Source organism: Bactrocera tryoni, chromosome 2 (assembly GCF_016617805.1).
Source record: "Bactrocera tryoni isolate S06 chromosome 2, CSIRO_BtryS06_freeze2, whole genome shotgun sequence".
Classification (NCBI taxonomy): domain Eukaryota; kingdom Metazoa; phylum Arthropoda; class Insecta; order Diptera; family Tephritidae; genus Bactrocera; species Bactrocera tryoni.
Genome location: NC_052500.1, coordinates 22134023 through 22147916, shown reverse-complemented (window position 1 = coordinate 22147916; position 13894 = coordinate 22134023). Strand labels below are relative to the sequence as shown.

The 13894-nt window shown below is 38.1% G+C and overlaps 1 protein-coding gene across 5 annotated transcripts in view; it reads right to left on the bottom strand.

Annotated features, from left to right (window-relative positions):
* The window catches only part of LOC120767408 (zonadhesin-like), an 83203-nt gene that overhangs the window by 9898 nt on the left and 59411 nt on the right, over positions 1-13894 (bottom strand). The window lies entirely within an intron of this gene.

Below are 13894 nucleotides of genomic sequence, written 5' to 3'. Positions count from 1 at the left end.
TTTACTGCATTTCTCTTGGTTATGTTTTATCGTCCGAGCCTTGGCAGTCTATAGGAAGCGAAAGGAGTCTCTATACTTATATAAAATTGTCGAGAAGATGTATTGGTTGCCATTTTCTCATATGAAATATAAAACTAATTGCCAAATAAAAAGCGTGCCAGTTAAACGGGCGTTAGCATCTCTGGTAGTTAGGGTGAATATCTGATGCCGCATCTTAGCCTTTAGGATGCGGATTGTGAAATCATTAGACCTAAAATCCACTAACTCTAGTATATTCTCTCTAAACCACCCTGTGCTTCTGATGCAGTTCATCAGTAAAAAAAATTTTATTAGTTCAAGCTCTGAGACATCATCAAGAAACAATGGGTTGCAATTCTTTTCCTATACAAAACTTTGTATTATCAGAGAAGATTTTCCACAGTCTCTTCTTCTTCTATCTTTTGACAGCTTCTATAATAGTCATTGAATGGTGTTCACAGTCTGTTGTCTTTACTGCCAATTAAACAGTGACCAGTGTGAACTCCTGCTGTAGCTCTTACGGCATTCGTTTTTTGTAGACGGCAAGGGAGGCCCGCATTCATACGTTCTGTTCTCCTCATGAAGCTGCTCATTTAGCGGAACCGCCGTTCTCGAATCACTATAGCATATAACTCATACCACGTTTACCTGCTTGTTGAGCAAGTTAGAGATTGACTTCACCCAGGCTCAGCTAACAAGTCAATCGAAAGGTCCCCGGCCTGACGGATAGATGTGTCAAAAGCCGCGTTTATAACTTTTACAGGCTTTCAGATCAATAGTATATAATTTGGAGTAAAGCACATTTTTTTATTGTGAAAAAAGGTTATCCCCTTTAAGGATAAAATATTAATTTTTGAAGAAAAAAACACAGTTGAAGCATAAAATTAAGTTGAATACGAGTTTCCGGACACTGCCTCAGGAAAATCAACCCTCAGTAGTATGCTAAGTTTAGACGTGGTGAAGTGAGCACCGAAGAAAGTGAAATCAGTGGACGCCCAAAAGACGTGGTTACCGACAAAAACATCAAAAAAGTCCACAAAATAATTTTGGATGACCGTAAAGTGAAGTTAATCGAGATAGCAGATACTCTAAAGATATAAACTGAACGTGTAATTCATATCATTCACGAATCCAATCCACCGTCATCCAAATGGACTACACACGATGAACCCGCTTAAAAGCGTTGGAAAAAGCAACAGTCGGCTGGCAAGGTTATGTATTACATCTGTATTTTGAGATGCGCAAGAAATAATTTTATTGATTACCTTGAAAAAGGAAGCAGCAATAAGACTATTACATAGCATTACAGGACCGTTTAAAGCACAAAATCACCCAAAAGTAGCCACATTTAAGGTGAAAAGTGCTGTTTCACTAAGCCAATGCACCGTGTCACAAGTCAGTGAGAATGATGGCAAAAATCGATGAATTGAGCTTCTAATGGAGTCCGCATGTACCGTTTTTCCGTATCTGACCCCAGCGACTATTACCTGCATTCCGAACTCAAAGCAATGCTCGCTGGGAAGAAATTTTCGTCGGTTGAAGAGTCTTACTTTGAACTAAAGGACAAATCATACAAATATCAGTGTACCACCCTTAAAAGGAACTATAATGAATACTTTAAAACACGAGTTTTCACAAAAAAATGTGTTTTAGAATGGTAGGCCATTTATAATTGACCTGCTTGCCGATTAAATATCTACCAGTTGCCAGGGGCATATAAATTCCTTTTTTTCCTGATTCCAGTTATAGGGTAGTGCCTGCTCTGGCTAGTTCATCTGCTTTACAGTTGCTAGGAATCACACCATGTCCTGGCTTCCATTGCTGGTTTATCGTGATAGAATATTAGATCCGCAAAGATCTGGGCATTCTTTCAATATTTTTCATGAAACCTTAAAGGACTTTAGAGATTTAAAAGCTGCTTGGCTATTGATATATATTTATATATTTCTTGTTGTGGGCGAACTCTTTGTTATAACAAGGAGACTTTCTTTAAGAACTATGATCTTCACATGGTGAATACTGCAGTGTTTCGTTAAAAACTTAAGCAATTTTTATTTTTACAATTCAGCAATTCGCCTAATCAATAGAATCATACAATTGGTAAAACAATTCTGCCATGTTAGGCGTCTTTGCTCAATCATCAGCTTTACCACGCAGACACCGATAGGTCAGTGTGGCCAGTCAGAACCTTTTCAACTAAGGAAAGTGTTATAACCGCAAGCAGCGCACAGCTGGACCACAAGTGCTACCAGTCCAACCACCCATAGTCGTTATAGTTTGTTCACTTTCTGTTCGTATTTATCGTGATCTACAGCAATATATGGGGTATTTGACATTGCCATTTCTGGTAAGCTCCTCTGACTTAGCGACCAATAAACCTTTTCTATTTCTGTACAGCTTAGTTCAAAACCCTCTCACATTCCCGTATACAAATCCACAAATAGTGCTTTTAGGTATGCCACCTCATGACTAAACATTACCCAATTCGAACCAAAACTGTTCAAGCCCTTAGGAGCTGAATATGTTGACGCAGTGCTTATGTTTTTGCCAAAATGTTACAACTATCTTTTCAAGATAAGAAAAAATTTAAAAGGTCATAAAAAAAACTGACACATACGAATGCCAAACCCTTTGAGGGTTTTACTATACTGACCTAGTACCATCACCCTGACTTGGAATTTCTCACCCCCCAGATTAGCTGTTGTACTGTGTAATTGACGTTTTACGAAATTATCGGCCGATGTGGGAGATAAGTAATCCTGTCTCAAAATTTGGTCAATACTTCCCTTGGCCCTCATTTAACTAATAAAAAGATTTTCGAACTTCCGCGTGACTTTATACTGCATACATCAGCCAATGGTTGCCCTAGACCTCACATAACTAAAAAGTCTTACGTACCCGAAAGTATTTATCTCTTCTAGTTGCAAGAGTATGAAATGTTCGGTTACACTCGAGCTTGTTTCAAATAGCGTTGTAATGGAGGGGCTGAAAGCAAGTTTAAGAATACGAGTATGTATTAAATGAAGCTAGAAAAAATATAGATTTCGAGTATAAAAAAAAACAATTTTATGCCAACTTATTCACCATGCCACGGCAGGTCGCAACACCCTCAGTATGTATTAACACTGATTTTGTATCCAGTGGTGGAAATTCGGTTGGAATGAAGGAGAAATTTCTCACCAAAAAGGAATCATAATATAACTACTTAATACCGACCACTTATTTTGGTTTCCTGGCTTTTCCAACAATAACAATATATACTACAAAGTATAATAATATGGATAATGTGCTGCATGTTATGTAAGCCATCTGTTTGTTTGGTGAACCGCATTGCTTTTATTAACAGAAATTGTGCCAAATTCGAATATAATGTGACCTCGATGAGGTTTGTGAACATTTATTTAGTTATTTGTATATTCGTACTGTAATTTGGCCTGCTTATAATAGTTATATAACAGTTATGTAAAAGAATAACTTAAGTCGAATTAAGTTATAAATTATTATTATTATTGCGCTTAGGCGTTGGAATGTCCGTTTTCATGGCATTACAACACTAACAATAGATGTTAATGCTAAAAAAGTTTTTAATTAATATTTTAGCTTAAGTTTAACACCGAATTGTCAGTACTTTCAACTTGTCATATTCGACTTGAGTTAATCTTTCATAGCAGCGGAATTATTATCCTATTTGTGAACATATCGTAGGCATTTAAAACTATTATGTTAAGCGAAATGAACATTCTGTTAAACATATGTTTCTAGGTAGGTCGCAATGGACTATACACACATTCATAATCTTTTAGCTTTTGCAACATGTTGCTACAGAGCATAACAGTTTTGTTCAATTAAGGGATTTACGTGTCACTTTCAACTAGTCGAGATAGATATAAGGTTATATATGTATGTATGTATATATAAATCATCAGGATGACGAGCAAAGTTGAATTCGAGTGACTATCAGTCTGTCATTCCATGTAAGCTATAAGCTGAGTAAAACTTGATACACGTGTTCCTTGGCAAAAAAGTGAAGACGACTTTGACTTTAAATTTTACCTCCGGGATGGTATGAGAGGACTTTATGGAAGCCGGTGTGAAAACTGAACGATGGAAGTGTAGAATTCAGAGAATAGTAATTCTGTGAATCAAAAATGGGTTGAAACGGGTCGGTACTTCCCAGCGCCTTCATATATCTAATATAATATACAGATTTTCAAACTTCCAGGTGAATAGATGCAATTGGGCAAAAACTTGACCTAGGCCCCATATAACTATTGTATTTGCAGGCTTTTCGAACATCCGGCTAACTTTACTCCATATGATTGCTGTTTGCATGTGAGGTACCTTAATGAAACCCAGAGAACAATTTTTTAGTTATGTGTCATGATATTAGTTTCATTATTAGTGGTTTCTATTATATTGCCTATAAACAATCTCAAGCATTGAAAGACCGCAGCAAATATGGGCTATAGGAAGATAAAGACTGACATTATCTATGATGATGCTTATTATCTATTGTTAAAAAAAAGCTATAGAATATCCTTCAAAAACAAACAAATTTCACAAACAAATGTCGCTACAATCTATATCTGATCTGACACTTTTTTGTAAATTTCGGGCAGATATCTTGTAGATTAAAAAAGTTTTCCAGGTATTGATTTCGATCGATCAGTTCGTTCGACATCTAAATACTATAGTGATCCGATTTCGAAAGTTCCGACACTTGTAAAATTTCAGACCGATATCTAAAAAACTGAGTGACTAGTTCGTGTATATACAGTGGATATTACAAACTTTGTGGAAAATTTAATATACCCTGTTCAGGGCATAATAAGTTTATCATCATTGCATCATGGATGGTTCGATAGCAGTTAAAAAATCTTTATATAGGAATTGGGCATTGGACCATTTGCTCGGGTTGGCGCAAAACTTTGTGTCAGGTTTTCTCTTGTAAAGGCATGAACGATGACAACATCTGATGAGTCAGCGCTACGAGTTTTTGAGAGAAAGTTTCTGTGGAAAATGTATGGTCCTTTGCACATTGGCAAAGCGAATACTATTGGAAAGACCAGGTGGAGAAAGACCTGAATTTTCTGGAATCTCCAAATGGCCGCCAACAACGAAAAGGAAGAACGACTAACGCGCTGCTGTAAACTCGGCTATAACCGCATAAGCGTTGTATACGCCAATAAAGAAGTTTGCTGGGTACAGGATAGAGGATAATTTATTTTATTTATAAAGGCATCCGCATAAAATACAAGTACTTTTGGCTGATGAGAATGATGAAATTTATTAATTTTGAGATGTACGACTGAACATACGTCTGTTTGTTTGTTCGTGCTCTCTGTTAACGATAACTTGTTTATAAGTTGAGATATGTTGATGGTCTGGATAGTCATTTTGATAATTGCTAGTTTAGTTGACCTTTTGAGATGGTTGAAGGATAGATAGTTTTATGTCAATATGTATGACTTAAAGAGGACTGTGAAAAAATGCTAACCCGACCGAATTTCTACCACTCGATTATCGTTATTTCGAAGTCGAATTTACTGCTATAAAGCCGTAAATTTTCTGAAGCTTGCAAGAAAACTGAAAAACTTTGTACGATATGCATTTGAAGTACAAAAATTAACATATCACTTTCACGAGAGCTAAGCAAAGTAACTTTCGACATTCGACAACATAATTTCCAAGTCAAACTCTAAGTTTATTAGATGCCACACAAGCTGTTTTTAGCAATTATGAAGCTCAATTACTTTTGCGCGACTGAGCAGCCAACCGCACCGCTGCCACCTGAGCAAACACACACATGCACACACACTCACATGTACTTATGATATATACATAGTATATGTTTCAATAAAGGTGTAGTGCCTCAGCTATTTTGCCAACAACTTTCGAGCGAACGGAAGCAATGCAACCATATCCTTCGCGAGGCTTGTCGTGCGAACTTGACGTTCGAATATTAACAAATAGCGTTTTAAGCGCGCAGGAAATATGGAAGGGGAGGAGTATGGTGTAAATGCACCATCCGACAGTTAGTCAGTCAGTTACGAGTAGCAACTGTCAAAAGCTGACATGTGAATGAGTAAATCAGTGTTGCCACTTTAAAGCCAATAATTTGAGCGATGTGTTGCACTGAAGTTCGCAAACAGCGCATAACTGCATTTACCTGTTAGACGGCGCAAGTGACGAGTCGGATACTCAATACAGACATATAGTATACACACATATAAGTACACACACAAGTAAGCAGGGTGGGGGAAGAGGATTGCTTGGCAGTCAAAAACGCATATGTAGGGGGTAGGCAGGCAGGGTAGCCTATACTGCAACAATGTGTGTGTGTGTTCCTCAATTCTGGGCATGCAGTTGAAGCAGGTACTTACTTTAACTGCTATTTGCTGTGCTTTCGCGGCCAGAATTTTGAGCTGAGTTTAGCTTTTAACGATTTCGTTGGCACCTCGCTGGCGGAATGCGAACGCAAGCGCGGAAATGTCTGTGCATCTAAGGCATAACTGCATTGCTTGCAATAAAATCACCCCAACCTTGATGAGGTGAGACAGGTGTGAAATTTTGGGGATACATAGTAATATTAAACAATTTTGTTTTAAATAAATATTTTCCTTCAGTGAGTCTTCTCTGAGTTGTTGATTATACCAAAATTACGTTAGTTTTTCTTTCTTTGCCAATCAATACATAGCAGTGAATCGAACGACCTATAACATCTTTGAGCTTAAAGTGTGAAAAGCTGCAAACCTCTGTACAAAATTTTCTCTAAGTGGGACCGTACATCGAAATAATATAGAAAACCAATAAACATTACACTTTCATGAATAAAAACTTAATACTATTTGATTCAATTTGACCCGCTCTAGTCCATATAGTTCACAATTTTGTCTGTCTTGGAACCAGCATTAAAACTAACATCAAGGTCAGCTTCAAAATCCAACGCAGAACAAGTCTTAAGAACAGGTGATACTTCGAACTGTAAGATCTCTCGATGAACAAAGATCAAATTGGACGATAACAACGTCTGATGAGTCGACGTTACGACTGTTCGAGAGAACGGTTTTGCCGAAGATTAAGGATCTTTGCGCATTAGAAGTAGTGAATATTGCATTCGATGAAACGATCAACTGTACGAGATATACGACCACAATGACATATTTCAGCGAATTAGGAGACAGCGGCTACGCTAGCTAGGTTATGTCGTCCGAATGGATGAAAATACTCCAGCTCCAAGAGTATTCGATTCAGTACCCGCCGGGGTAAGCAAAGGAAGATCTCCACTCTGTTGAACCTAGTCCACCTAGTCTGGAGAAGGACCTGGCTACACTTGGAATCTCCAATTGACGCCAAATAGCTAAAAGGAAGAACGGCTGACGCGCTGTTGTAAACTCGGCTAAAGCTCCGTAAGCGTTGTCTACGCCAATAAAAAAAAGAAGTACATATAAACTATTTGTTTTATGTTTTTGACACCAAAAGTTTGTATGGCGATTTTTACCATGGAAAAAATTAACAACGAATTTGCTGGAAATTTTATACATCTACTGGAACACGGCTCATGAAGACATCAAAAACTTGCTTAATTGAAAAAGTTAATGAAACATTGCTTGAAATCGGCATGTTTGTATCAGAGAAAATGGGTCGACTCAACACATTTCGGTTAATATTGTGGTATGAACTGAGTCAATGCTAGACCCGTACCAAAAACAAAAACAAAACAACGTCGAGTAGAAGTGACAAAACTGATGCTTGAAAACGAGGCTGAGAACCCCACATTCATCAATTGTATCAATACAGGTGAGGAACCGTGGCTTTATGAACGTGACGTCGAAACTGTCCAACAATGTAGTGAATGGTCTCCAAAAATAATCTAAAGACCCTGAAAGCCATCCCAGCCGAGGCTTGTAACAACTGTATGGTAAATTTAATTAAGTGTTGGCATATTTATATTAGCATAAGACAATTTTAAGGCGTGCGTAGGCTTATAACCATCAAATAGCAACTCTGTTTTCAACAGCCTAAGTAAAGACGAAAATCAATGTTCTCAGCTTAAGAAATAAAATTTAATTAGATTTTTTGTGATATATGTACCTATAAAATACAACTAGCCACCTGCTTGGTAAATTTTATTCACCGATATTCCAGATATATTTGTGATCTAACACGAACTGTAGAACTGAAATGAACAATTTATCTTTTGTCTGTAAGCACTTTACCCGCTTTTCGATCGAACTTAGTAGCTCCTTAATTAATGATGCCTATCAAACAGTTTAGCTGGTTTGCACTGAAATTGACGATAAAGACTGCGGTGAATGTAGTCGAAATAAATGGCCAAGCCATTCATTCATAAACAGCCGTTGCTAATCAAGTGTCGCTTGTTGACTTTGACTTCAATTCGAGCGCTGCGGTTCCCTATACTATCGCAACGATACCAACATAACAATAACATACGAACGCGGTCCGATAAATAGTTAACCCACAAAAAAACAAATCGATAATTTTGGAAGAAATATTTCTCAACATTGTTTCAGCTATTCTTCAAAGTGCTGTTTTTTTGGAGGTCAGCAAAGTACTGCTTCATGGCAAGGATAACCGCCTTATTCGACTATAATTTCCTCCGTGAACACAACAGTCGGGTCTACGTAACCGGAATGGACTTTAATTTTTATCCGGCCAAAGACTGTCAATTCGGCAGTTTGCTGCAGCTACAACAACAACTCTCTATGACTCTGAGCGATCTTTCATTTCAATGTGCATTCAAAGGCAAGAAGAGCCGAAACTGCAACCAAAACTGCTTTTATCATTTTTATCCGAGCCCGATTTAGCTGAACTTTTGATCTCAGCTGTCTACGAGGGTGTAGCATACAATTTATTGTGATAATGGCGCCACGGGACGGTATACTTATCGGAACGCCATCTTATGTCGAAAGTCATGCCGCTAAAAGTGGAAGTGAATCACACATAGGAGAGCGGCCAACACAAAGACCGCTTTTCGCAAGAGATATCTCTGCTTATCGAAAATCGAAATGCATTTGTCTGGCAAATATTAGACAGAGGTATATTTCTGTGTATCGTACATAAGAGTGATGAATAAATTTTCGTATTGACACTGTGCTTTTAACAACTAAATATTTCTATCAATCGCGCACTCGAAATGCACGGAACTGCAATTTCCGCCAAATCAAAGTTTATTATTGTGAACCGCTTACCATTGGCTGTAGCGTTGAACAATTATAGTAAATGAGAGCATGAAAGGTGCAGTCAATTGTAGGGCAACAACAAATAAAGGCTGGAGAATCAGTTGGATATCTAAACTGGATATCAAATAGGATATAATTTATGGAAGAAGCGCACTAAGTTCATATAAATAGATTTGTGAAGAAAAACTTTAAAAGTTTGATAAGAAAAGTAAAGGTTTTACATCGGCTATTACCTGATAAAGACTTGAGTAATACTATATCTTCGGCTATTTTTAAATGCTCGCAAGAACAGAAATAGTTTTGTTCACTCAAAAATTGTTTATAATACCCGAAACTTAATTCAATCCAACCTTGATCGAGGTAAATATAATTCCCGATGTCTACGTAGCTGTCCCTCTGTTGGTGCACATTTGTGGTTGATAACCGGAATAAAATTTGAGATATCTTCACAAAACAAAGAACATGTTTCTTGGCCTTTTGAGTATACAGGTACTGCATATGGACAAAATCGACTCATTGATATCCCCACAATATGCCATGAAACCAACTGCAATAACTTAATCGAAAATTAATTTTAACTTATTACAAAGGGTTATAGTAAAGAGATATATCAGCGGCGATTTTTAAGTGGGCATGGTCTCGCTCCCTGATACGCTAAATGTGCATATCACGCAAACATTTATAGCTACAATGAAGAGATATGGCGGAAAAATTTCGATCGAACATTTCTTGATATAGTGTAGACATCAAGCGCCACATCTATATTCATTTCCGTTTAATACATAGAAACTTCTTAAGAAAACAGTTAGACCACGAATTATGTGGTTCCAAGCACTACAATCATAGGCTCAAAATGGAGAAAAAATGGCTTGATGACCACTTTTAATCATGAAGAAGTTAACATAAAATATCAATATACAAAATTCTATTGGAAATTCGTGATCTACCGTGAAAAAGACAGTTGCTAGAATATCGAACTATCAAAACTTAAGTGAGTTTCGGCGGTAATCTCGTTTCCAACTACTTGAAATAACCTCTCTCTAAAATTACAATTTTGTATTTTAATGTTATTATCTCATCTGCAATACCAGCCTTTTATGGAAGGGAATATTTGTAACTTCTCGCTTATACGGACAGAAGGACAGATATAACTCTATATCTAACTCGATTAAATTTGGGTGAACAAACCGTCGGGTATACAAAACTATTATACTTTGCGAGAAGACCCAACCACATGTCTTTCATTTAAAGTAATCAATATTTTCAGCAATGCTGCCGACTGTGGCTTAAAACCAAGATCCACCGAAGAGCGAGTTACCCAATTCCTGCACTTGACTACTAATTATGAAATAATCAAGTATACAATTAGCAAATTGCAGTGAGAGTTCAATGTTGTTGTACAACCGGAAGTATTTCACACTGTTGCCAGTGCGTTTATACGTATGTATGTGTCGTCCAAGTTCACTTGGTCAGAACAAATGCGGCAAGTTTAGTCAGACGACCAACAAATTAAGCGATTTCCCCACATTACCGCAGCTTAAACACCAGCCGATGGCTGTGCAGCGCTGTAAGCGATAATTATAGGGATGATGGCGCGACATTTGGCGCCAACCCCACCACCAGCCGCACACCACGTTCATTAGCCGGTCCGGTTTAACGGTGAAAACCATAAACCGTGTGCTTAACATTGGAAAGCTAATGGTCAGTGGGCAGGCGCTCAGTGGCGATCATTGACTCGTGTATAATATAATGTCCACAGGAATATAAGCCTGAAGCATACATGCAAGCAAACACATGTGGAATCACTTCACCATATATTCGTGTAGAGATTTGGGCGAATAAATATTTGCGTAATATTTATATTGATATAATAATTAGTAGTATCCTGCTTAAAAATAAGTCACTTAGCAAACAAAAGAAATTCTGTATAAAAATTTTACTTGTTCGAAAAATATTTTTTAAAGTTAAGCGGACGTACCGGTGAAAATAATCATATACGGTTAAATGACCGATTTTTGCGAGTTTTAAATAAACAGCTTGAGGTACTATGTATAAAATAAATTGTTCCTGTATCAGTTATAATGCTCGAGTTATCCAATTCAAAGCCATCGGTTAGGCAATCAATGTGCGATGCCACAACAGAACTGAGTTTCGGAGACTTTGAATCTTCTTATACTATTCCCTCCGATTGTAGTTCGAGGAAAGATATCCGGTTTGGCGTCGAAGAGTTCTCTCACACCATTCTCTCCGATTTACGATTTGCCGATTAGATACTTGCTTATAGAACAATAATTCTCAAAATTGCTTACACAATTCTTGACAGTTTGAGCTATTTCACGGACATATGTAAATAGTTAAGTAGGTATAACCTTCTAAGAAAAGTTCCACTTTCAGATATAATTCACCAAGCTGGAAAATGGAGTAATGTTTAGAAGTTCACTTAAGTGAGGAAAGTTTTCTGAGCTCCATAAACTTGGTCAGAAACGATTTTTTTTTTCATATGGCTCAAACAGTTCACGACTTCCGGTCTGGGAAGCCAAGGAACATCCATTTGAAGGCGAGCTAAAGAGTGAAGGCGAAGAACCATCGATTCCCAGGGTTCTGCACTGAGTTAGGGATCTGTCCATAAAAAGCGCCTCAATGAAAATGAAGCAACAGCCTCGGAAGAGAAACCCCCATTTTGATGACGACCACAGCAAACATAATAAAGACTATGATTTAAGGGCAAGAACTTGCAATGTCCGGCCCCTTAATTGTGAAGGTGCTTCTACCCAGCTGGTTGAAGTCCTTGTGGAAATAAAGGCTGACATCACCGTCGTCCAAGAAGTGGAATGGACGGGACACGGACTGAGACGAGTATGTTTTTGTGGCATTCACTACAGTGGCTATATAAAGGAGCGCAAATTTGGAGTAGGATTCGTGGTTAGAGAGAAACCCCGTCGCCAAGTCCTGGTATTCAACTCGGTGGATGAATGTCTAGCTACAATCCGCAACAAAGTGAAGTTTTTCAATTTATCACGCACCGATAGAAGAGAAGAACGACACATAACGCTAGCAGAAGGCGAAGCGATTCCTCAATCGATGACGATGGAGCAGACGTTCAATTGCCCAACCATGATGAAGTTCGAATAGCGATTACCTGTCTGAAAAACAACAAACCGGCGGGGGCTGATAGATTGCCGGTCGAGCTATTCAAATACGGCCCCGAAGAACTGATAAGTAGCATACATCAGCTTCTTCTTAGAATAAGGTCGGACGCAAGCAAGCCCGACGATTGAAATTTAAGTGTGCTCTGCCCAATCCACAAAAACGAAGACCCCAAAATCTGCGCCAACCATCGTAAGATAAACCTTCTCAACTTCACATATAAGGTTCTATCGTGCGTACTGTGTGAAAGATAAGAGCTCCCCGTTAATAAACTGATTCTGAATTAAAAGATAGCGTCTTCGCTGGTTAGGTCATGTCGTCCGAATGGACGAAAATACTCCAACTCGGAAAGTATTCGACGCATTAACCACCGGGGGAAGCAGAGGAAGATGAAGAAATTTACTCCATTGGAAAGACTAGGTGGAGAACTTGTGCGCTGTTGTTAACTCGGTTATAACCGCGTAAGCGGTGTCTACTCCAGTAAAGAAGTAGAAAAAGCTGGAGAGAATACATTGCATCCTGCAGAAGAGCCATTGCTCCAAAATATGGTTTCCAACTCCTCATGAGATTATATATTGGCTCTACACTAGGGTCATCCGTTCCATAATAACACATGGTGTGGGAGTATGGTGAATGGCATTATAGAAAAAAGTGGCCCTGGAACAGGTGAATAGGCCTGCCTGCTGGAAACTAAGGGCGCCACTATCTCAACAAAGGCTTTGGTTGTTACCCTCGACAAGAAGCCAATACACGTACAAGTGAATTATGAGGCTTATAATGAGTTAGACTTGGATTTGAAACTGATAAATTCAATAATTCGCTGGTCAATAGCGGACCAGATGCCCCAATACATTTCACATACTTGTCGTGCTCTATATTTCTTGCTAACTAAGCCAACCGCCGAAACGTTCGCTTTAAGCACTCTTTCAGTGATCTAATGCAAACCATAGTGAACAGTTTTGAGTGCATTAGTGTCTGCTTTTAATTACATTTATTGACACCAAAAATCTGCGCGAAAATATATACTTATATACGACAGGACACGGCAGAGATGGGCGCACACATTTTCCTTTCGATTTTGATTGAAAAAGTTTGCATGTAAATAATAGCACTTAAAATGTTCGGCTTTTAATTAAAAATCACGTTCAACCCCAAGTCAATGCTGTGCGCCGTTAGCAGATTGCAAGCAATTTGGGCAAATGTAAATTCTTTCCACTACTTTTCTCCTCTTTAAAATGGTGCACTCAAACCAAATAAATGAAACTTAAAATTGATTGTCTGCGAAAATATACGTATTTTTATGGCAAAACAAATAGTCCTTTCTCAAACATACTGCCCACCAACGTTGCAGCAAATAAATATGCCTTTGCAGGGATGTTTTTTAATTAAAATTCTATTTCGAGTAAAATGGCGTCTGGGAATGATCGAACGCTTGAGCCAAACGGCGGAGCTGAGACAAAGTAAAGAAAATCGCGTTGTGTTTGGTTTTGTTTTTGCTTTTTACACTTCGGCATATAAAATAATGA